Consider the following 21098-nt stretch of genomic DNA (forward strand, 5'->3'; position numbering starts at 1 on the left):
TACACTTTTCTTACTGCACCACATTAAAAATCATCAATTTGATGCATTGTCCTAAAATGAAACTCACACAATGCAAGGCTGGTGATGATAAAAGAGGGTGGATTTCTCCAGAATTCCTTGTGAGCTGCACTGCTCCCTGTGATCTCACCGAGAAACAAGCAGGACTTGGACAAAACCCTCAGAGGACTTTACAAATAGCCATCACCATGTAAAGGGAGCCCTTGGTATTTTAATTAAAGGTCAGACAAAACTCCAGTGTAAACCTCGGGGATGTTTTGCAGCAGTCATTTAAAAGCAGAATCGCTTAACAAACTCTGCCTGTGTCAGTAAAACCGCGCCCAAACCTCTCCTGAGATTTACACAAACTGCAGCCTAAACACAGGGGCCTCTGCCAAGTGCAGGCTGCGAGTTCAGCACCCATAACTCACAGCCCATGTCTGCTCCATCTCTACTCCTGGTTGTAGCAGCACGGCAGGGCTGTGTTTGCTCCTCCGTGCAGGCACACACCGGGGTCAGCCTGGGTGGTGCCTCTTCAGGATTACCTAAAAACAGACAGAAATAAGGGAATAAAAAGCTGTCCTATTAATTGAAGGGCCTTCAGGTACATTTCGGGCAGATGAAGCGCCCCAGGGGTTACATCCAAAATGGTCTCGGGTTTTCACATTTTTATCAGTTCGGTCCATTTGCATTTTGGGGGTTCATCTTCCAATTACAGCTTCAGGTGATGAAGTCATTCACCCCAAGTTTTCTGCCCCCAACTCACTTTTGTTCCCATCTCTGAGGCCTGAGGCAGTGAGGTGTCCGTGATCCCCAGGCCTGGAGAGGAATTGTTGTGTCTGAGCGAAACGGGGAAGCAGCAGCTCACACTGTGTGTGGAGTTGAGAGTTCTACACTAAAGAACTGCAGGGTTGCAAATATATGGAAAATACAAAAGCTGAAATCCTGAAGCACCATGGGGACCCCTCTGTGACGCTGTCCCAGGGCAGGGCTCGGGGCCAGTTTTGCCTCTGTGTACACACACACACATGTGGCAGCCTCCGCAGCAATTCCGAGTGGTTTGTTTGTAGCTCATTAACACGAGCGTGTTAAATGCTGTGGCAGGGATCTCCCGCTGTCAGTCACGGGCAGGGCAGCGCAGGAGTTTGTGAAGGTCGAGCTCTAAGGCTTGATTCAAAGTGTCAGCTCCACCGTTAAACCCGGCTTAAAAACCCGCCAGGCACTTTTCCTTGCCAGGTTTATGAAGCATTTGAGACTATCTGTTCAAGAGAATATGTCTGAATTTTCAACGGGAGGCGTTGATTGCTGACTCTTCCACCTTTTGGCCTTATTTGTGGATTTGTTGGGGAATAAAAAAAAATTTTAAAAAAAATCAAAAAGCAGGTGACCTGGTTTGCTTGTTCATTCAGGGGTGAGCTAAAGGTGTGCAGGGAAGGTGGCACAAGCAAAAGGCTTTCCAGGGAAGCCATCTGTCTGCTCCCAGCGCCGCCCTGCCTTCACCTTTCAGCTCTCATTTGCTGCTGCTTGCCACCCAGGCGAGGGTGGGAGAGGTTTCTCCCCGCTGCCTGCGAGGATGCTGCACGCTCAGCTGGGTGATGCGGATGATGATGATGATGATGATGATGATGATGATGATGATGATGCATTCAAGGCGTGTTCCCTTTTGAAAAATTGGGAAGCCTTTCCAGCGCTGATTTCCCTCCAGAGCCGTTCCACCCCACGCAGATTGGCAGCCGTGCCACCGTGCCAGGATTTATGGGGTGACCTTGGAGACACAAATTGAAAACACTCGGCGCTCAACTTTATTTTGGATTGCTGAGCAGGCTCCCCTCCTGTATAAATCAGGAGGAGATTACACAAATAATACACAACATTTACACAAGGTTTCATGACACAGGGGGATTCTGCCATGCTCCAGTGCAGCACTCCTGCCTCATCCAAGCTCTGATTCAATCTCGGGCCCAGGCTTAAGCTCTCAGTGGGACTTAGCAAAGGCAGCAGTGCCCCTCCTGCTGTCTCCAGGAGCAGTGACCTGTGTGTAGGGCCATCCTCCATCAACACCTGATGATCTTGGAGGTCCTTCCCAGCCATGATGAAGGAGTTGAGCATTCTCAGGACTCCAGAGGTACTTTAGGACTGCTCAGGATTGGGCCAACCGCAGTTAGTCCATCAGCCTGGAGATGCTCCAGGTGCTGTCGCCGCTCCATGAAGAGCTCACAACCCCCTGGACCCGCAGAGCTGAGGCCTGCATGGGGTCCAGCCACCCTCCTGAGCTGCCCAGGGTGTTTCCCAGCCTTTTGGGTGGATCCTTTGGGAGCAGGGAGCTGTGTCAGTGCATGATGAACCACCCCGAGTGCAGGCACGAGGAGGAGGGACCTGTGAGCAGCAGTAAACGCCAGCCCAACCCGCACTAACGTTAATTGTCATTCACTTTCTATCGACGTGTAGTTTATTAAACCATAAAGCAAGGCAGCAAGCACAGAGAGCAACTCCAGAGATAATTAAACATAATAAGGGTTTCACTTAATCCCTCAAAACCCAGGGGAGGCACAGTTAAGACTGAATATCCTCTTTGCACTCCAAGGCTTTTTTTTGTTTTTGCACAAGCATTTAAGAGCACTTCCCAGGACAGGATTTTGGGACAGGGGGAAAGGTAGGTCCCACATTCACTTCTGAATTTATTTTTCTTTGTGCCTTTACATCACGCTGCTTATTAAGCCTGAACTCATGACTTTCAAAGCAGTTTGTGGCTCCAGATTTGCATTGCAGCAGCAAGCAGAGCCCCTGGTGAGGGATCCTGAGGAAGGTTTGGGAGCATCCCTGGGCACAGAGCCTGGGAGCAGCCGGGCTGGTACCCAGGTGCGCTGTGCTCTCGGGGTCCTCATCTCCCTGCACGACACACGCATTCCTCGGACGAGGAGGAACGGGAAGGGGATGAAAGGAGACGGCGGATGCAGAGGGCTGAGCGAGAGGCTGCCAGAGCGGGCGGGTGAGGAGAGGCTCCCTTTAGAGAGCGAGATAATTACGGCAAATCTGGGATTAAAACCGGAGGGCAACGCGCCGGTGGGGAAAATGAAAAAAAAAAATAAGCCGCGAGCGGTAATTTGGGATTGTGCGGTCTCCCATAGCGGGACCGGGGCTGGTCGGGAATGGGGGAAGAGCGACGGGAACGGGCTCGGAGGTGCCCGGGGCGCGGAAAAAGCCGCACCTGGGCTGCAGCCAAGCCGGCCGGGGGCAGGGCAGGGGATGCTGCCGGCGGGGCCGGGCACCGGGCGCTGCCGCACGGCCGCGGGCGGGCACCGGGCGGGCACCGGCGGGGCAGGAAGGGTTAAAGCGGCCGCCGCCGCTCCGCCGCCCGCCCCCCGCGCACGGCGGGGCCGGGGGTGGGGTCTGCGCGGAGCCCGCCCGGCTCCCGCCGCTGCCGCTCAATGCTGCGGCCGCGGGGCTGCGGGAGCCGCGCTCGCCGCGCACCTCGGGGCTGCGGGAGCCGCGCAGGAGCCGCGCAGGAACCGCGCAGGAACCGCGCCGCGCCGGGCATGTACCCCCATCCCCGCCCAGGTAAGCGCGGCTCGGCACGGCGCGGCGAGGAGGGAGGTAAATATAAAACGGAGGGAAGGGGGGGAAAAAAAATAAGGAAAGAGAATAAAAAGGGAATTGTGAAGCAAAGCTGCGGCGCGGGGGAAGGAGAGCGCGGGCGGCTGCGGGGCCGGCGGAGGGGATGCGGAGCCGGCGGAGGGGATGCGGAGCCGGCGGAGGGGATGCGGAGCCGGCGGAGGGGATGCGCGGCCGGCGGAGGGGATGCGCGGCCGGCGGAGGGGATGCGGAGCCGGCGGAGGGGATGCGCGGCCGGCGGAGGGGATGCGCGGCCGGCGGAGGGGCGCGGTGGGGTCCCCTCGGTGCCGCCCCAGCGCGGAGCTGCCGCGGGGGCGGACCGGGCGGGGGTGGCTGCGGTGCCCGGGGCACGGAGCGGGAGCATCCCTGGGTGAGTGCGGGAGCATCTCTGAGTCAGTGCGAGCTCACCCCGGAGCGGGTGCGGGCTCACCCCGGAGCTGAGTGCGGGAGCATCCTTCAGGAAGTGCGGGCTCATCCCTGAAGGAGCGCGGGCTCACCCTGGAGTGAGTGCGGGCTCACCGCGGAGTGCGGCATCCCGGGATGCTCCCGCCAGGCTGCTCCAGGCGCACGCAGAACTTTTTACCGGCTCCAGCCGCGTTCCCGAGCGTGGAACTCTCTCTCTCTCTCTCGGAGCTCCTTTTTGCTTCCCGGCGGCTGCCGCTGCTCCCGTGTCGTGAGCAACATACCGCAGCGTGTTGTTTTATTTATCCCAGACAGGAACGGCTTGCTCTCCAAACTACAAATTAAAGGATGCTGCTTGCATAACAAGTGGCAGTAGTTTGTATCTTACATACCAATTACCCGTCACCTTTTAGGCTAAGCCAAAGAGGGTTTTATTTTATTTTATTTTTCCCGAGGAGGGCTCGTTCGATAGAGCAGCCTGATGTCTCGGAGCCACGTATTCCTCTCCCCTGGCTGGATTAATGTGGGCAGAAAATTAAGAGGCAGCACGTTGACGAGGCACCCTGAGGTGCGGGGAGGCAGGGGACGTTTGGCTGCGGCGAGAAGTCATTTTTTGTGGTTGTGCTCGCCCATCCATCCTCCGCTTTCCATTGCTCGGCTCAGGACCCGCATCCCAGCGGGGAAATCACCGAGGTGGGAGCACGGACTGGCGGCCGCTCCTCCTGTGATGGTCGCGATACTCCGGAGCTCCTTCCCATCATCCGGCACCCCCTGCCCCGCGGCGGGTGGGTGTGTGGCTGTGCCCCCGTGCTGGCAGGGAGCCCAGGGCTGCCGTGACCATCCCCGGTGACATCGGAGCTTCTTCCCTGATGCCTCCGGCTCCTGCAGCAGCTCCAGCCCAGGTGTGCAGGTGATGCTGCAGCCGGGCTCCACAGCCGGCACCGGGCGTGGGGAGCGGCATGATGGGGGCCTGCACTTAAGGGGGTCCCCCAGAAGCTTTTTTTCTGCTGTTTTCGTGGCCAGGAAACTGATTTTTTTCTTCTTTTCTGGACCTGAGGAGTTGCATTTTTACCCCGCGTTTGTAAGTCCCTGAAAACTGCTTAAATGGCTCTTGAATAATCCTTCAAAGTCGCCTCCCCTCTTTAATCTAATACCAAAAAGGACTTAGTTTACACGGCTAATCCCTCTTTCCTTGCCGTGCAGCCTCATTTAGAGGTGTGCACGCCGCTAATTTCCCCTCGGCAGCCTGCTGGAGACAATGGCTTCCCCTGGCCAGCAGCAACCTCTCCCTCCCGGGCTGAACTCCGGGCACAGCTGAACCCACCTGAAGAGATTTTGGGGCATCTCAGGAAGCGTTCCCTTTTAGCAGGAAGCCACCCCAAACTCTGGGTGTGTTTCCAAACACCTTTTGGGAGGCTCTGAGAGTTTCCTGCCCCAAACACCCACAGCTCCTGGGTGGTGACAGTGGAGGGAAGCAGGGTGTGCCTGCAGGTAGTTGGGATTTGAATGATCCTGGAAAAAACTCTGGAATTGGAAGGGTTTTTCCCATCCTTTACCTTCTGCAGTAGAGCTGAGCTCTCTCCCAGCCCGTCTGGCGCTCCCAGAATTTTAAGCTTGCTCTGCTCTCCACGGTGACAAAAACGTGTGTTGCGAATGTGAATGACAGCAAGAGGAGCTGCTCACCTGTGCAGGGAGCCTGCTGGAAAACGAGCTGAGAGATGCTGCAGCCTCCAAAGCCCGGCTCCGCAGGGGTTAACAGGGATGTGTGGGGCTGTGCAGCCTCCAAAGCCCGGCTCCGCAGGGGTTAACAGGGATGTGTGGGGCTGTGCAGCCTCCAAAGCCCGGCTCCGCAGGGGTTAACAGGGATGTGTGGGGCTGCCGGCCCCTCACCTGAGCTCCCCAGGGAGGGCTGAGGAGGGCAGGTGTGCCCTCAGTGTGGTGGGAAGGGGGGCCCTGTCCCCTCCCCTGGGCTGCAGGGACACCCAGGGTTTTATTCTGCCCGTGGGGTGGGTGTCTCTGAGACCTCCCAGCCTTCCCCAGCGTGTCCTGCGTTGATTTCCCAGCGTTGATCCCCCCAGTGCTTGGTTCTTGAGTGCTGGTTTCCAGCCCTTGGCTGAGGAGCTTGTATTCCAGAGGGAAGGGCAGCAGCTGCTGGGAGCCCACCTTGCTCCCCAAGCTTGGACCTCTCCATGCATCAAAGTCTTTCTTGGTGCCTCTCCAGGTCTTTTATGTACTGCAATGAACATTGCCTTGCTTTCAAACTCCCTCCTGTGTCACCCCATCAGGACCAACTGGGAACCAGGGCTGAGCTCACATAGAATTTCTCCCGGAGATGCAAAACTTCGGAGTAATTTTGTAAATATCCTGGTGCCCACGTGATTTATTTACCTTGGCTTCAGGAGCTGGCTTTGTCTGACGGTGCTGTGGAGTTAACTCGATTTAAAAAAAAAAAGAATATTTAAAACTCGGAGGTAAAGGCGAGGCAGAGAAGGAAAGACCCACGAGATGGACTGATCAGTGCCTTTTGATTTGCTCTCGTGGTCTTGTTTAATTCTGTTTGCTGAGCATTCGGGAGGGGCTGGTTCCCATCAGGGCCGGCTGGACACAGCCCTGGCGCCGAGCAGGCAGCACCGGGATGCAGACAGAGCAGGAGAAACTGCTGCTTAGAAATACTCTGCTGCCTTTGAAAGTTCATAAATCATCACAGGTCTATTTTTAGGCCTGTTAGAATAGAGCAAAGTCTGGGGTTGCTTCCCACACCTCCCCTGTGTGGCCTGGGGTGACCTGGTGAAGTCTCTGCAGAGGCAGAAACTCTCTCCTTTGATGTGGGGCTGACCTGGTGCTCAGCCCCGCTGGCACACAGAGGGCTCAGCTCCCTTTGAAGAGCCTCTTGGTGCAACAGTTGGGAATTTTTCTTCCCCGCTGGGAATTCTGTGCTGCTCGGTCGGGTGAGTGACGTGCAGGTAATCGCAGACACAGCAAAACGCCCTGAATCACCCCAAAAATCCACAGATGTCAGCTGGGAGCTCTGGGCAGGCATGCTGCCAAGGCTGAGGCTTGCACACATCTTGCCCCTTATCTGCCACCGTGCTTGCTCGAGTACAGATATCATGACAGGAGTGATTCATTCTTTCTTTTATTATTATTATTAGCAAAGCAAACATGTAATGATGACACCCGGCTGATTTACTGCTTCACACCAGTGCACAGCTCTTCCCTGCCTCCTCCTCCTCCTCCCAGCAGCCACCAAATCTGGGGACACTCAAAGGAAATGTGTCAAATCTGTGTCAAAGCCTGAACACGAATGAGCTTCACGTTCCTTATGAACCAGGAGAGCGGAGTTTTGTGCGCTAAACAGGGTTCTGAGTGTGGGGATGTTGGGAAGTCACTCCATCCCCAGCTATTCCCTGGGTGTGCGGTCGTTTTATCCCAATCTGCAGGGTAAACACCCATCCCAACCCAGAAAAAGAATGGGGTGGTTTTAATTGCTGGGTTCAATCAAAGTCAAGCCCTCAGAACCATCGGGGTCAAGGCATTTTGAGGACAAACTGGTGGCTGTCAGGGGCAGAAGGTGGAGCAGAAGTCAAGGAAGTTTTGCCTCTGCAGCATAAATTGAGATTTCTGCTTAGGGTCATAATCACAGCACAGATGTACCAGCATGTGGCCTCCAATGAGGTAAGTGATGCACTTAGTGCACTTCAGAAGGACTCAAAAAAAAAATAATCTGCAACCATTTCACTCTCCAAATGGCAGGGATTTATTTTAAAAATTGCGTTAAAGGTTTCAAAGATGAGGTTCTGCCACGTTTGTTGCTGCTATGAATTCTTCCTCAAGCTCCCAGGTGTTCAGCTGTTGATGTTTTAGACCTTGAGGACTTGCTGGAGAGGTCTCAGGTCTGGCCAGACTTCCTTATTCACGTGATGATCTAGGCAGTACCAGGCTCTCCGGAGATAAGTCACAATAAAGATAAAAGAAAAGCACCAGGATGGTTCTTCCCCACCTTTTCTCCTCTTTGGTTTTGGGATTCAGTGAGACTCAACCCTCTCATCACGTGGACTTTCCCCAGTTCTTGTTTGAGAGCAAGATGTGCTCGAAAGACCCGACAGTGAATCTTGGTTTTGTCCGGATTTCCAGGAGACCCTGAGCTGAGCTGCTCCTGACTCCAGACTGATCTGCTCTTCCAGAAGTTCTGTCAGTGTCGTATCTTTGTTGGCCTCGGGCGAAATCGGTGTTTATCATTTATTTATAGAAATGTTCAGCCGGGGAAGAGATGTGGTGTTTAAGGCCAATTTACATAAGGCTTGGCAAGTCATCGCGTTTAATCAGAGCCTAAGAGGGGGAACAAAGGGACGTCCCGGGTGGTTGCGGTGGAAAAACTCTCTCGTGGAGGGCGATTTCACGTGAACGGTGAGCACAGCAACGACCCACCTGTGTGATTTTAACCCGTCTCTAAGTGCATTGTTTATTCATTGTTTATTCAACCCCATTTATTCAGATCACAGGGCGTTATTCGGGAACATTTCCAGACAACAAAACTCATCTGCATCTCTGTGCTGCCCGTGATGGGAGTGCGGAGATCCAAAAAAGCCACCGGGGAGAGCCCCCAGGCTGCTGGGGCTGCTCAGAGCACAGCTTTCCCTGCTCCCTGGCTCCTTTTCACACCTTTCCAGCTCCGGCTGGAAAACCTGGAGCAGAGGGATCTTTGTGTAGTTTGATCCATGGCCGTGGTTTGGGGGATCTCACGGGGGGTTCTTCACCCTCACACAAACAGCAGAGAGGAACTTTCAGCGAATAAGATGGTTTTCATTCGCTGCTGCCTTGCTCAGTGGTCAAAACTCTCTCCTCTTGTCATGAATGAATGGATGAAACTTTTTGGGCTTTCTCTCCCAGTCTTTAAAAAAAAAAAAAAACAAAAACCAAACAAATAAACCCCCTCTGAACAGCACTCAACTCGCAGCTTTTTGAAAGAGTTACTTAGAGCAGAACATTTGCCTAAGAGGGTTTCAGCCCAAGAACGACTTTTCATATTTAATTGATCTGTATTGTTCAATTAGGGAGATGTCTCATGGCCTCTGTTGTGCATGTATAGCTGGAAGCAGAAATGAATGAAATATGAAGCACAGCAGAAGAGTGATTTCAGCCCGGGTCTGCTGTTAGTGATGCACAGAGCAGGATTTCCACCCAGGCCTGGATCTGTGTGAGTAAACAGGGGTTGTGTAAATTCATCAGTTACCTTTGCCTCACAAATGAGCCTGAATTATAACAGCTGTTCTTGTTCTGCTCGGAACTCGGTAACCTCTTTGTTCTAAATCCTGTTTATAAACATCCCCAGCTCCTGGATTCGCTGTCAGGATTATCCCAGTGCATTGTGCTTGTCTGGGAACTGCTGGATCGGGCTTCCCAAGCTCAGGTGTGTGCTGAGCATCAGTGCCAGGCACAGACAGGAGTGACTCGGGTCCCACAGGGTGGCAGCACTCAGCCCACGGCTCTGATCCCACGGAGCATCCCGGAGCACTGGGAACTGCTCCAGGGCCTGGGATCAGGCGGGGAACACCCTGGGATCAGACAGGAGCCAGGAACACTCTGCTCCATCACCTGGGATCAGGCAGGAGCCAGAGCATACCCTGCTCCATGGTCTGGGATCAGGCAGGAGCCAGGGATCACCCTGGAACACCCTGTTCCATCACCTGGGATGAGGCAGGAGCCAGGAACACCCTGCTCCATCTCCTGGGATCAGGCAGGACAAGGCTTTACCTGGGTAGGGCATTTAACCACTCTAACCCCAATTGTTACACTCTGATTTTCTCAGCATCCCTAATTCTGAGGAATTGACACAAAAATGCATCAGATTTCTCCTTGGAGTATCCTGTCACTGTCAGGATTCTGTGCTCGGTGTCCCCTTTGCTTTTCCAGCCACTGTCTTCCCTCTTTCCTTGCCCAGCCGGGTGCGGCAGCTCCTCCCAGGTTTTGGCTGACAGCTCCAGGGTTTGTGGCTGGCTCAGCATCACCCTCTGCCTGCTCCTCCCCAGCTCCTCACAAAGAGATCCAGAGGATTCCTGTGCTGCACCCAGCACATTCCAAGGCCCTGACAGAAGGTGCTGATTATCCCTGAGGGAATGATTTGAAGCCTTGCAGGGATGTGTGATGTGAGCAGTGTGTGCTCAGCCTGGCCAGGGGAAGCTGTCCCGCGAGTTCTTGGCACAAGGGGTCACTTCCCTGTGAATTCTTTGTCCCTCTCCTGCTTGGGGACTTGCAAAAGGCTTCCCAGGGATGTAGAGGTGTCTGCACAAGGAGAGCTTGGTGTTAATCCAGTTCCTAAATCCACTGAATTTTCCTGGGATCAGGCAGGTTTGCTGCGGTGGGCAGGGAGGGTGGAAGGAACTGAGCATCATCCTTCCCTCTCTGCCCCGGGGTGCTCAGCTCAGAAAAGCCAAGGAGCTGCTGGAGCAAATCCAGAGGGGGTCATGGAGCTGCTCCAAGGGCTGGGGACCCTCTGGAGCCAGGCTGGGAGAGCTGGGGGTGCTCCCCTGGAGAGGAGAAGCTCCAGGGAGAGCTCCGAGCCCCTGGCAGGGCCTGAAGGGGCTCCAGGAGAGCTGGAGAGAGACTGGGGACAAGGGATGGAGGGACAGGACACAGGGAATGGCTTCCACTGCCAGAGGGCAGGGCAGGATGGGAGATTGGGAAGGAATTGTTCCCTGGGAGGGTGGGGATGTGCTGGGATGGAATTCCCAGAGCAGCTGTGGCTGCTGGAAGTGTCCAAGGCCAGGTTTGGAGCAGCCTGGGACAGTGGGAATTGTCCCTGCCCATGGCAGGGAGTGGGAATGGGATGAGTTTTAATGGCCCTTCCAACCCCAGAGAATTCCATGATTCTCTGGTGATCTCTGCTGCCAACAACAACATTTTCCTGTTGCTTCCCCACTCTTCCCATGGAATATGAAATTATCACATCACACGTTGTTCCCCCACAGGAAAAGGAACCTCAGGAGTGAGGCTGGGGGCCTCTCCCAGGGAGCACCAGGAACGTGCTGGGCTTCAGCCAGAGAATTCCTCAGGTGAATTCAGTGTTTAATGGGTTTCTCCTAATTGCAGATTTAGGGCAGAAACGCTGGTCAAACACATCTGAGGAGGGAGAGTGCAGAACATGGCTTGACTCAATATTTTCTCTAGTCAAGTGGAAAAAAAGGAAGCCTCGTATGAAAAAGCTGGAAAGGTCAAACTAATTTGTACTTGTGTGATAATGGGTAATACCTCTATTGTTTATGGAGCCCGCAGAACCCTTCCTGCGCTAAGCACTGTCATCTAGCTGATGGTGATTTGGAGAAATTAAAAACGAGGCAGCAATTGTTCCACCCTCGGCGTGCCTTAAGCTGCTTTGGGTGACGATTCCTTTGAAGCTCTCTTATAAATGACTTGACGTGGAATCTGCTCCCTTCTCTTGGCTGCTGTGGCTGAAGGAAGGAGATGGTTTAAAAAAGAAAGAAAAAAAAAGATGAATACTGAGGTTGAGGAGAGCCAGACTGGACCCCTGCCTGTGTCTTGCTGCTTAAGCATTCTACCTGTGTTCCCCTGGTTCTTTATTTTGCTGCAGCCTTTTCTGCTTATTTACTAGGGTAAGTGGGAATTTCATACGCATGTCCAGCTCCTGCTATTAAAACTGGGGCTGGTGAGCTCCTGATGCCCCCACGGCGCTGCCTCACTTAGCCAGGTGGATTTGCAGCCCCTTTTAGCAGCCACTGGAAGTTGTGTGAATTTTCCTGGGATTCCGGGTCCTTTCCAGGCTGCCTCGTTTTCCAGGGAGCAATAGGGAACTGTGCGGGGAGTCCCTCCTGCCTGCTGTTCAGCACCAAGTGTGAGCTCCAGAGGAATTCATTTGCCAGGCTTATCGCTGAGACATTTAATATCTGGAATGATTTAGGGGATGAAATTCGGGAGTTCTGGGCTGGCTGTAGCTGCATCTGTCATTGTTGCAGAACCTTGACAGTGAACAAAAGGTGCTGCAGGGAACCATAACTCACCCAGCAAATTAATGGGTTCCCAGCCTTGCTTGCTCAGCTAAACGGAGCCCGGGAGTTGTGTGGTCTCACTGGCCAAGGGTTTTCCACAGAAATTGTCTGGGTTTGGAGTGGGATGGATCCTCAGAGGGATGGAGAGAGCACAGCCCTCCTGCTGCTGCTCCCCATTCCTGCATATTTTTTTTTAAATAATTTTTTCTTAATTTTTAAAATTTTTTTTTGTTTGGTTTGGTTTTTGTTTGTTTGTTTTGTATTGTTTTAGTGGGGCTCCACAGTGAATAAAAGGGTTTATTGAGAAAGTTTCAGCAGATTTGATGATGTCACAGTGTGAGCACAGGATGGCCAGGGACACTCACAGGTCACCAACCACCACTGGTCACTCTGGCCTCTGGGAAGAAAGGTGCCCTGGCAGGAGGTGCTTGATCACCTTCCAATTAGCAGGAAGTGCTGGAACATCCCTGGAGGGATTTAAAAGCTGTGTGGATGTGGCACTTGGGGACAAGTGAGTGGTGGCCTTGGCAGGGCTGGGGAACAGTTGGATCGGATGATTTTAGAGGGTTTTCCGTGGCAGGTTCTCTCCCCGGCCATGATTTTGCCCTTACTCTTTTTTTCCTGATTCTGCCTCTCCTGCTGATGGACGATCCCAGTCCCTGAGAAGGCTCCAGTCCTCTCTGAGCTGCCAAATTCCTCGGCATGGTGGTGGGCAGGACCCAGCTGAGAAATTCAGGATGAGGAAATTCAGGGAAACTTTCTCAGTCAGTGATGATTGAGCCACTGATGATCTGAGCTCACACTTGGGGTGTGATCTGAGGCAGGGTCCTCGTTGGCAGCCACCAGCAGCTCCTGGAACCCGGATTTTGGGAATTGCCAAGCCCTTCGTGGTGTAGAGCTGCCTGTGCATTTGGTAATTGGCTTAATCACCCTGCAGGGCTTGGGAGTTAATCAGGGAGCAGAGCTGGGGGTGCCCAGGGGGTTGGAACTGTGGGAGTGGCCCCAGAAGGGCCCCAAAAAATGGTGCAGAACCGGGAGAGTGCTCAGCACCAGCCCTGCAGGGTTCTCAGCAGCTCTGTGAGCTCTGAACTCGCATTTCTGGAGTTCGAAATGACTCTGCAGCACTTGGCACATCCAGGCCCCGAGGAGTCAGAGATTTCTGGTGTAAATCCGCAGTTCTGTGGCCCAGCCAGTGCTCCCAGTCATTCCCAGTTTAACCCCAGGCAGCAGGGCCGCTCCCACAGCCAGCACTCACTGCATCTCAGAGCCATTTGATTATTAGGATTATTATTGTGTTTTCAAACCGGTACCTAAAATATGGAACCACTGCCCCTAGAAAAGTGGATTATCCTTTCCTCGATAACTAATTTTATTTCACTCAGGAAAATTTGATTCAGATTTCTGAGGCAGTGCCACTAAGCAGCTTTCTGAGCGGAGTTGCAGTGCGCGACCAAATCAAATCCGTGTAGGGAGAAGGGAAATGTTGTTGCTGCAAGTGTCCAAAGGGGTTGGGAATGAAAATAATCTGATAGATCAAGCTGAAATTGAGTTCAGATATTATGGAGGGAGCTCAGCTCCGTACCTGGAAAATCCCATCTGCCAAAAAATAAATGTTGGGGTCGCATTTTAAGGTGGCATTTCTAGTCCTGGACATCTCTGGGATGTCAGCCCTGTGTGTGGCACAGAGCTTACTAAGGACTTGGAGCTGTGTGAACCTGCTCAGTAAAACAAAAAACAAAACAGAAATTTAAAAAAAGGTGAGGGAAGGCTAGTTGAGGATCTATAAAACCCTTCCCAAGCCGGAGGTGGCAGATCCTGTCTCTGAGTGACTTTTGAGGAAGTTTGGCCTAAATTTTTGTTCAAACCCAGCTTCTCCAGGAGAAATACATTGTGAGTTCTGCAGTCTGAGGCAGCAAACTGGTTTGACTCTTCTTACTGTAGGCTCTGAATGGATTTCAAATTCCAGGGCTTTAATAATCCTTGTGGAATTCTCCTGAGCTGCTTCTGTGCTGTTTTACTGGAGATGAGCAGCTGAGATGCACAAGAGATATTTAAGAACTGGAATTTCTAGAAAGTTCTACCCACATTCTTTTGAATTTTAAGGTACTGAGCAATGGGAAGAAATAAGTTTTATGGCAGAGGAGGAATTTCAGCACTGGCTTCTCCCCTTCTCCCCTGTGGATTGCATCATAACTCTGTCTGATGCTTTAAAGATTTAATTATTTTTGCACCTGTGGTTTTGCTTTAGATCTGTCTTTCACTCAACTCATGGGATTCAGGGTCTCAGTGAATTCTTGCTTGCAAATAACAAATATTTGGGGCTGAAAATATTGGTTTTGTTTTTGGTTTTTTTTTAATGCAATCAGATATGATTTAGCTGGCTAAAACATTATGAATAGAGCCAAGCATTCACACAGAAATACTTGACAATATCCACACGAAGGTAACGTCATCCATTAGCATTGTGTGAAATACAAAATATCACCCAAGATTTAAATCCAACTGCAGTGAATCCTCTGTAACTTTACTGACAGAATCTAAATTTAGGAGCTAATTAAATTCCATGGAACAGAAGAATGCATTTCTCCCCTTCCTGTAAGGACAGAGATTTGGAGTGTTAGCTGTACTTCTATTTTTATATCGTTGAGTAGACTTTTATAGAGATATAACTATATACCTGGGTGGGTTTTTTTTTTAAATTTCTGCATCTGTATTTCAGGATATTTCCTGAGAAATCTCCCAAGTCCAGCTCAGACCCCTCTGTGAGGGGGCTGCTGGTGGAGGTGGTTGAGCTCAGGGAGTGGAGTGGACAATTCCCTGCCCAGCCAGGTCTGGATCCACCCCCACCATCTGCTCAGAGCATCCAAAACAACTCATTTCACCCCAAAAGTCAATTCAGGCATTTTCTTTCCCAGCCATTTCCCCATCCCAGCCTCTGGCTGTGGAACATTCCAGCTTTAAGGACGTGGTGGAATTAAGTGTGGAGCCAGGATCAGGGCCAAACACTTTAAATAATTGATGGACAGCTTGATTTCTTCAGCCTTGCTAAAATAAACCGAGTTTCAGATGAACAGGAGCTGATTTAGGTGTTCAGTTGGGGGGAAAAAAGCCCTTTGAATTCCACTGATTTCCCACGGGATTAACTCAGCTCGAGGAAAAATAACTTGAGAGGATCAGAGAATGGTTTGGGTGGGAAGGGACCTTAAAGATGATCTGATTTTAGGGACAGGGCCATGGGCAGGGACACCTGCCACTGTCCCAGGCTGCTCCAGCCTGGCCTTGGGCACTGCCAGGTATCCAGGGGCAGCCACAGCTGCTCTGGGAATTCCATCCCAGCCCCTCCCCACCCTCCCAGGGAAGGATTTCATCCCAAAATCCCATCTCCTGCTGCCCTCTGGCAGTGGGAAGCCCATTCCCCTTGTCCTGCCAATCCAAGCCCTTTTTATTCTGTTCAGGCTCTTTGGATTCTTTTGCAGGCAAAACGAAAAAGAAGAATCCTTCTTAAATGAAATACTTCATCTGAAAAGGAGAAAGCAGGAAAGTTGTCACTGCTGTTTGTGAGCTGAAGTTGGCCAAGTTATCCCAAGGCTGTTTTGACTTTTGTGTCATTTTGGTAAATTTTTTGGTAAACTTCAATAAATAAATTACAAAAATAGAAAACTTTGGTCAATTTTTATAAATAAGTAACACAGCTGGAACAGCTGCATTTCCCATAACACCTGCCAGGCTGTGCGAGTGTGAGACCATGCAAGGGGCGAAGAATTCAAAGTTCCTGCCCCAAATACTGTGTGAGCCGAGAAGAAAAGGCAAACAGAGAACCAAGCAAGCAGAAACAGCAGGAGGAGAAGCAGCTAATGAGCATCCACGGTTTGATTGCTTAATGGGGCTGTGGTCTTGAGGCTGCTCTGGAGGAAGGATGTCCTCTGGACAGGCAGGATGTGCAGGGAAGTGGAATTAATTCTGCAGAAGGAGCAGGAAATGTTGGAGGGATGCGCTCCTCATGTTCCACCGCTGCAAATGGCTCCATCTATTAGCTGGAAGTGGCAGGCAGGGCAGAGTTAGGCTGGGCTTAGCAGGGAGGAGCCTGAGGAGAGGCAGGGATGTGCTGGAGTTCGGAGGAGCTCTCTGGAGCCTTCCCGGGGAGCAGTTCCTGCTGCTGGGGGGATATCAGTGAAACAGGACACTCCTGAGAATTCCCTGATGGGACTGTTTGTTTTCACTAGTGACACAAGGTACCAAACCCTTAAAAATTCTCAGAGCCGCAGAAGTGGTCAGAGCAGCCAAATGTTTTGATCCCAAATGCCTTTTCCCCCCTTCTACTCTATTTTTTATAATCCTTTTGCTCTTTGGGTCAAATTACAAGTTTAAACACTTCCTTATCCTTTTCTGAATCCGAACTTGTTTAGAAATGATAAAACTGCCTTTGAGGTGGCTTTGGGAGCGATGCTGTGGTGGTGGAGAGCGCGGGCTGGCTCCAGGGGAGCATTCCCAGCTCCCAAACCCGATGTCAGATTGGCACAGCCCCTCGGAATCCTCGCTCGGAGCCGAGTCCATGGTCACCACGCCGCTAACACAAACGCAAAAGCACCGAGAGGGGTTTGTTTTGTTTTGTTTTTTAAAGCCCGATATTCCTGGGAATGAATTCCTGCAGTTGTCACCTCATTCATTATCCTCCGCATGCAGGAAGAGGTGATGCAGCTTTCTGCTGTGAAGGTCCCCGCGTGTGTTCATCACCTCAGCCACTGCCACTCATCCCCTTCATGTCTGAACCTTATCACTCTGTGTTCCAGGTGTTGGATTTGATCCATCCATCATCTGTCAGGGGCTTGTCACAGACCCTGGACACTTCCAGATGCATTTTCCGTGCAGGTCCTGCCGGAGGAGAGGAATATTAAGCAGGGAGGGTTGAGCAAATCACACGCTTGCTCTGTTTTTGCTGTACTTCATCTTAATCTCAGCCTTTTTTCAGCACTTTTTCCCCCCAGAAGAGAAGCTGAGAGTTTGGAGTGGGTAATTTTGGATTTGTGAGGAGTTCGTGGGTTTATTCCTATGGATTGACGAGCGCTCCTGTCTCTCACTTTTGTCAGGGAGAACTCTGCCCCCCATTATCCAGATAAAAGGAGGGTAAAACTTTGCCCATTTTACTTCTTCAGTTGAACTTGATGATCGAGCTCAGAGGGAGGTTTCCGTGGTGCACAGTTTCCTTTTTCCAAGGAAAACTGTTTCCCTTGGTGTGTTTGCTGCTGTTGTGTTTAATGGTCACTGTTCTGCAGGTTTAGCAGTCACTCCCCACACCTTGAAGCTTGTGAATAAATTTGCATAATTTAAGTCAACATTAGCAGGGGAAAATCCATTATTTGCCCGGGGCCGCTTATGATTTTTTAAATTTTTTAATACTGAAGTGCAGGTTGTGCTGCAGGATCTGGTCTATTCCAGCAGCCGGCTGTGTTACTTCATAACTCAGGTATTGATTCCTTACATCACCTGCTCCTTACTCACCTATTATATTTCATTTTTTTTTTTTTTTTTTTTTTGGTAGAAGTACAAAATGAAAACCTGGTAGCACTTTCTGGCTTTATTCATTTTCCTTTTCCCTGGTGGAGCCTCATGGATTACATTCCCTGTCTGTTTACCGAGCGCTTTGCCTTTCTCCTTGCACAGGAAGACTTGGAACCGCTGAACTTTTAGCAGGGATTGTGGTGATAATAAAATAATGGAGGGCTATACTTGGAGCTGAGCTTTGTGCAGAGGATGCTCCATCCCTGCTTGGAGCAGCCTGGATTAGTGGGAGATAGGGGTGGAATGAGACAACCTCTAAGGTCTCATCCAACCCAAGCCATCCCATAATTCCATGATCCTTAACCAGACAGTGTAGAAGAATAACGCGTGGCCGGAGGATGTTGGGACAAACAGCAGCTCTTCAAAATGCTGTTTATTGTATCAAAGATGTGATAGCAGTCCTGGGTGGTGGTGACAGAGCCAAGCCTAAACCTGCCAGCCACACTTAGGCCAGCCTGAAGCCCCTTTAGCTCTGATTGCAATGCATTATATAGTTTTCTTTATTGAGCATCTTAATACATAAAAACCAACCAGCACCATACACAACACCTTTACCATCACCTCCAGCCTATCACAGCTACTGTCATTGCCATATTCTGTTACAGTTTAAGGTTAAAGTTGTTTTTCAGTTTTCTTGCAGTGGAAAATTCTTTAGACTTTTTTTCTACTTGGTAAAATCATGGGTTTTTGTTTGCCTGTGGTATCTTTTCTCTTCTTGAGACCTCTTTCTGCTCGCTAAAAACATCTTTGTTGGTGGTCAACATATCCTTTGCTCCAGCCATAAAACCTCCTTCCAGCTCGACTTAACCTTTGCCTTCCTGGTCATCCCTAACAACTGGCTTCAGCAATCCTTAATTTAGGCATCTTTTATTCTTCTATATCAAAACTTGCTTCCATCTCTATTCTGCTTTCGGGTTCCACATTCAGAGAGCCTTCTGGTAAGCATTCATAGCTGTAAAACTTTCCTGTAAACTTTCATCATTCCCAACAAGCCAGGATGCAGTTGAATTTCCAGAATCACTTTCTACATCTTTTTTTTTTCCCCTTGGCCCCACGAGTGGGACACTCCTGCACAGCCAGGGAGCCCTGGGGCCACATTCCTGGTGGATCCTTCCCTGGCTCTGGGGATGGAGCTTCCAGGACTCATCTCCTCCTCCCAGTTTGGCACCTTCTAATTCTTTCTCAGGAGGGAGAATGTCAGGGTGTCATCCCCAGAGCCTGTTCCTCCTCTGTGACTTCTCCAAGTCATTTTTTGGTTGGTGGTGGGAGGCTGGATCCCAGAGGTCTGCTCCTCCCTGCCCCTTCCCGCTCTCCCATTCCTGCTGCATGGAATGCTGCCAGTTATTGCTTCTTGCATTGTTTCACCTCAGCCCCATGCTGGAATCCTCCTCTTCTCTTCCATCTGAAGTAATTAATTAGTCCAATTTCTATTTTTAAATTTAACTCGAGCTCGGGAAAGAAAAAAAAAAAAAATTGCCAGCCCTGGCGAAGTGCTGACATGTGTTTTTACCAGAGATTGGTTAGGGAAGTCTTTAAAAATAATTCCCAGATAAAAATCAAGTGCAGCGAACAAAATGCTCGAAAAACATCTGAAGTGGCCCTGAATATTTAATATCACAATATCACAATAAAATTGTGTCGATGTATGGTGGAGAATGTGTTCTGGAGGGAAACAGGATGCAAGATGATGATGATGATGATGAGGATTATCATTATTAATAATAATATTTTCCCTTAAACCTCTTGGGTTTGGCCTTGCTGCAGGAGCTGCTTAGCGTCTCCCAAAGCAGCAAGGTCTAGAGGTGAGATTTTGTAGAAAATCATGAAACACCTCAACTCCCGGGTGACCTCACGCCTCTGCTGAGCTGGCACCTCGGGGGATGTCACCTCTGGAGTGGGCACAGGTCACTGACCAGGGATTCAGTGTTAGATCACTGGGTGCTGTGGCTAAACAAGGGAAAAGTGTGAAAAGCCAGGGAGGAAATGATATTCCCAACCTCTGTGCTGAATCTCCAGGTGGTTCCATGCAGAGTTGGCTGCCCCTCGTTAGAGCTGTCCCTTTAAATGACTGTCACCGGCACTTAAACCATTACCTCGTTAAATATTGCCTGCTTAAAACACATCTCGGGGTGGCTTGACAAATGGCTCGCTTCAGTTTAATGTGGAAGAGGAGCTAAATGAGTTAGGAAATGTTAATGTGGCCGTGTTCTTCCCAGATAACCAGTTGCCCTTGGGACAGTATCAATAAGTGGCATTTATCTGATATTATGGATGTGTTAATTATGCGTAGACAAAATAACGAGTAAGCAAAAGGTCAAGGACAAACGCAGTTCCCCCAGAAACACCCATCAAAGAGCTTCTAATATTTCAGTCATTACCATTATTGAATATTCAGTGTCATTTAAATTATGTGCATCTTGTTCATTGCTTATCTTTCGGGCCCCGAACTGAGCAACTTCAAGGGCTGTGCGAATGTTTTCGTGCCAAAAAATCAGCACAGCTCCAGCAGTGGGCTGGGCTGGTTTTCTCCATACCCTGGTGAAGTGCCAGGTGGAATTTGGGGATTGATTTCCTCTCAGAGATGTAACCCTGCGATGCTTTTTTGCTGGAAATTGGAAATGAAGGAAATGAAAGCGTGGCCGGTGCTGGCTGTTGAACTGCTGAACCTGGAAACTCGATGCAAATCAAAACAAAAATGCTCTGGAGGCGCCAAATACCCAACTTTGCCCCAGTTCACTGCTCTGCTCCTTATCAATGTGCTCTGAAAAAGAGCAGGCTGGAGAGTTCAGCCTTTGCCTTTAACTCCCAGCCCTGAGGATAACGCCTTTTTTTTGGCAGGGGATCTTCTGAAATCCAGCGGGTTTTGTGACGTGAGCTTAGCTGATCAATAGGGCCATTAATTAGAATTAAAGGCTCAGCCAAGAGTTTTGCTTCTACATATTGACATCTGGCAAAACAATTAAAAAGCCAATCGGGGTCTGAAAGTTACTCTCAGGTTACTCAGTGAGGAACAGCAGTGAGGCCTCTTCCATCTCCCAGGAGCTCCTCTCTTTTTTCCGGGTGTCCGGGAAAAAAAATCTCCCTCCCAAACAAGCTGCTGCTGTTCACGTATGAAATATTCATGTTCTGACATCAAACCGTGCTGCACATTATTTCGGTGCAGTGGGCCAAAATTAGATCCACATTTTATTTTGCTTATAAATGCCTGTCAGAGTTGCTAAATCAGTTTGTCTGTGCTGTCTTGAAATGGTGTCAGTTTGAATTCCCTTCACGCCGCATATTGTTTTGGGCAAAGGCACGTTCTTCCTTCTCCATCCGAGATGCAGCGCCTTGTGCTCTTGAAACAAAGCTGGAAAAGCCCAATAATTAAGATTCTTTTTAAAAAACCCTCTCTGGGGTGGCAGTTGGGCCTTTTCTAAGGTGATAGGGAAGCTACCAAATGTTGATGCATGCCGATATTTGATTTTGCCCACGTGCAAGTATCACTTGCTGGATTATTTCCTGGTTGTAGGGTATGTAACAAGG

At 50.5% G+C, this 21098-nt stretch overlaps 1 protein-coding gene across 2 annotated transcripts in view; it reads left to right on the forward strand.

Annotated features, from left to right (window-relative positions):
* The first annotated feature begins 3427 nt into the window (after positions 1–3427).
* Positions 3428–21098, forward strand: part of LOC136296589 (contactin-4) — a 260514-nt gene continuing 242843 nt past the window's right edge. For both annotated transcript variants that reach the window (XM_066195773.1, XM_066195774.1), the window contains exon 1: positions 3428–3555. The gene's annotated coding sequence lies outside the window, so the exon portion shown is untranslated. The remainder of the gene's footprint in view (positions 3556–21098) is intronic.

This window comes from Chamaea fasciata, unplaced genomic scaffold (assembly GCF_029207755.1).
Source record: "Chamaea fasciata isolate MVZ Bird 193981 ecotype frontalis unplaced genomic scaffold, bChaFas1.0.hap1 SCAF_13, whole genome shotgun sequence".
Taxonomy (NCBI): domain Eukaryota; kingdom Metazoa; phylum Chordata; class Aves; order Passeriformes; family Sylviidae; genus Chamaea; species Chamaea fasciata.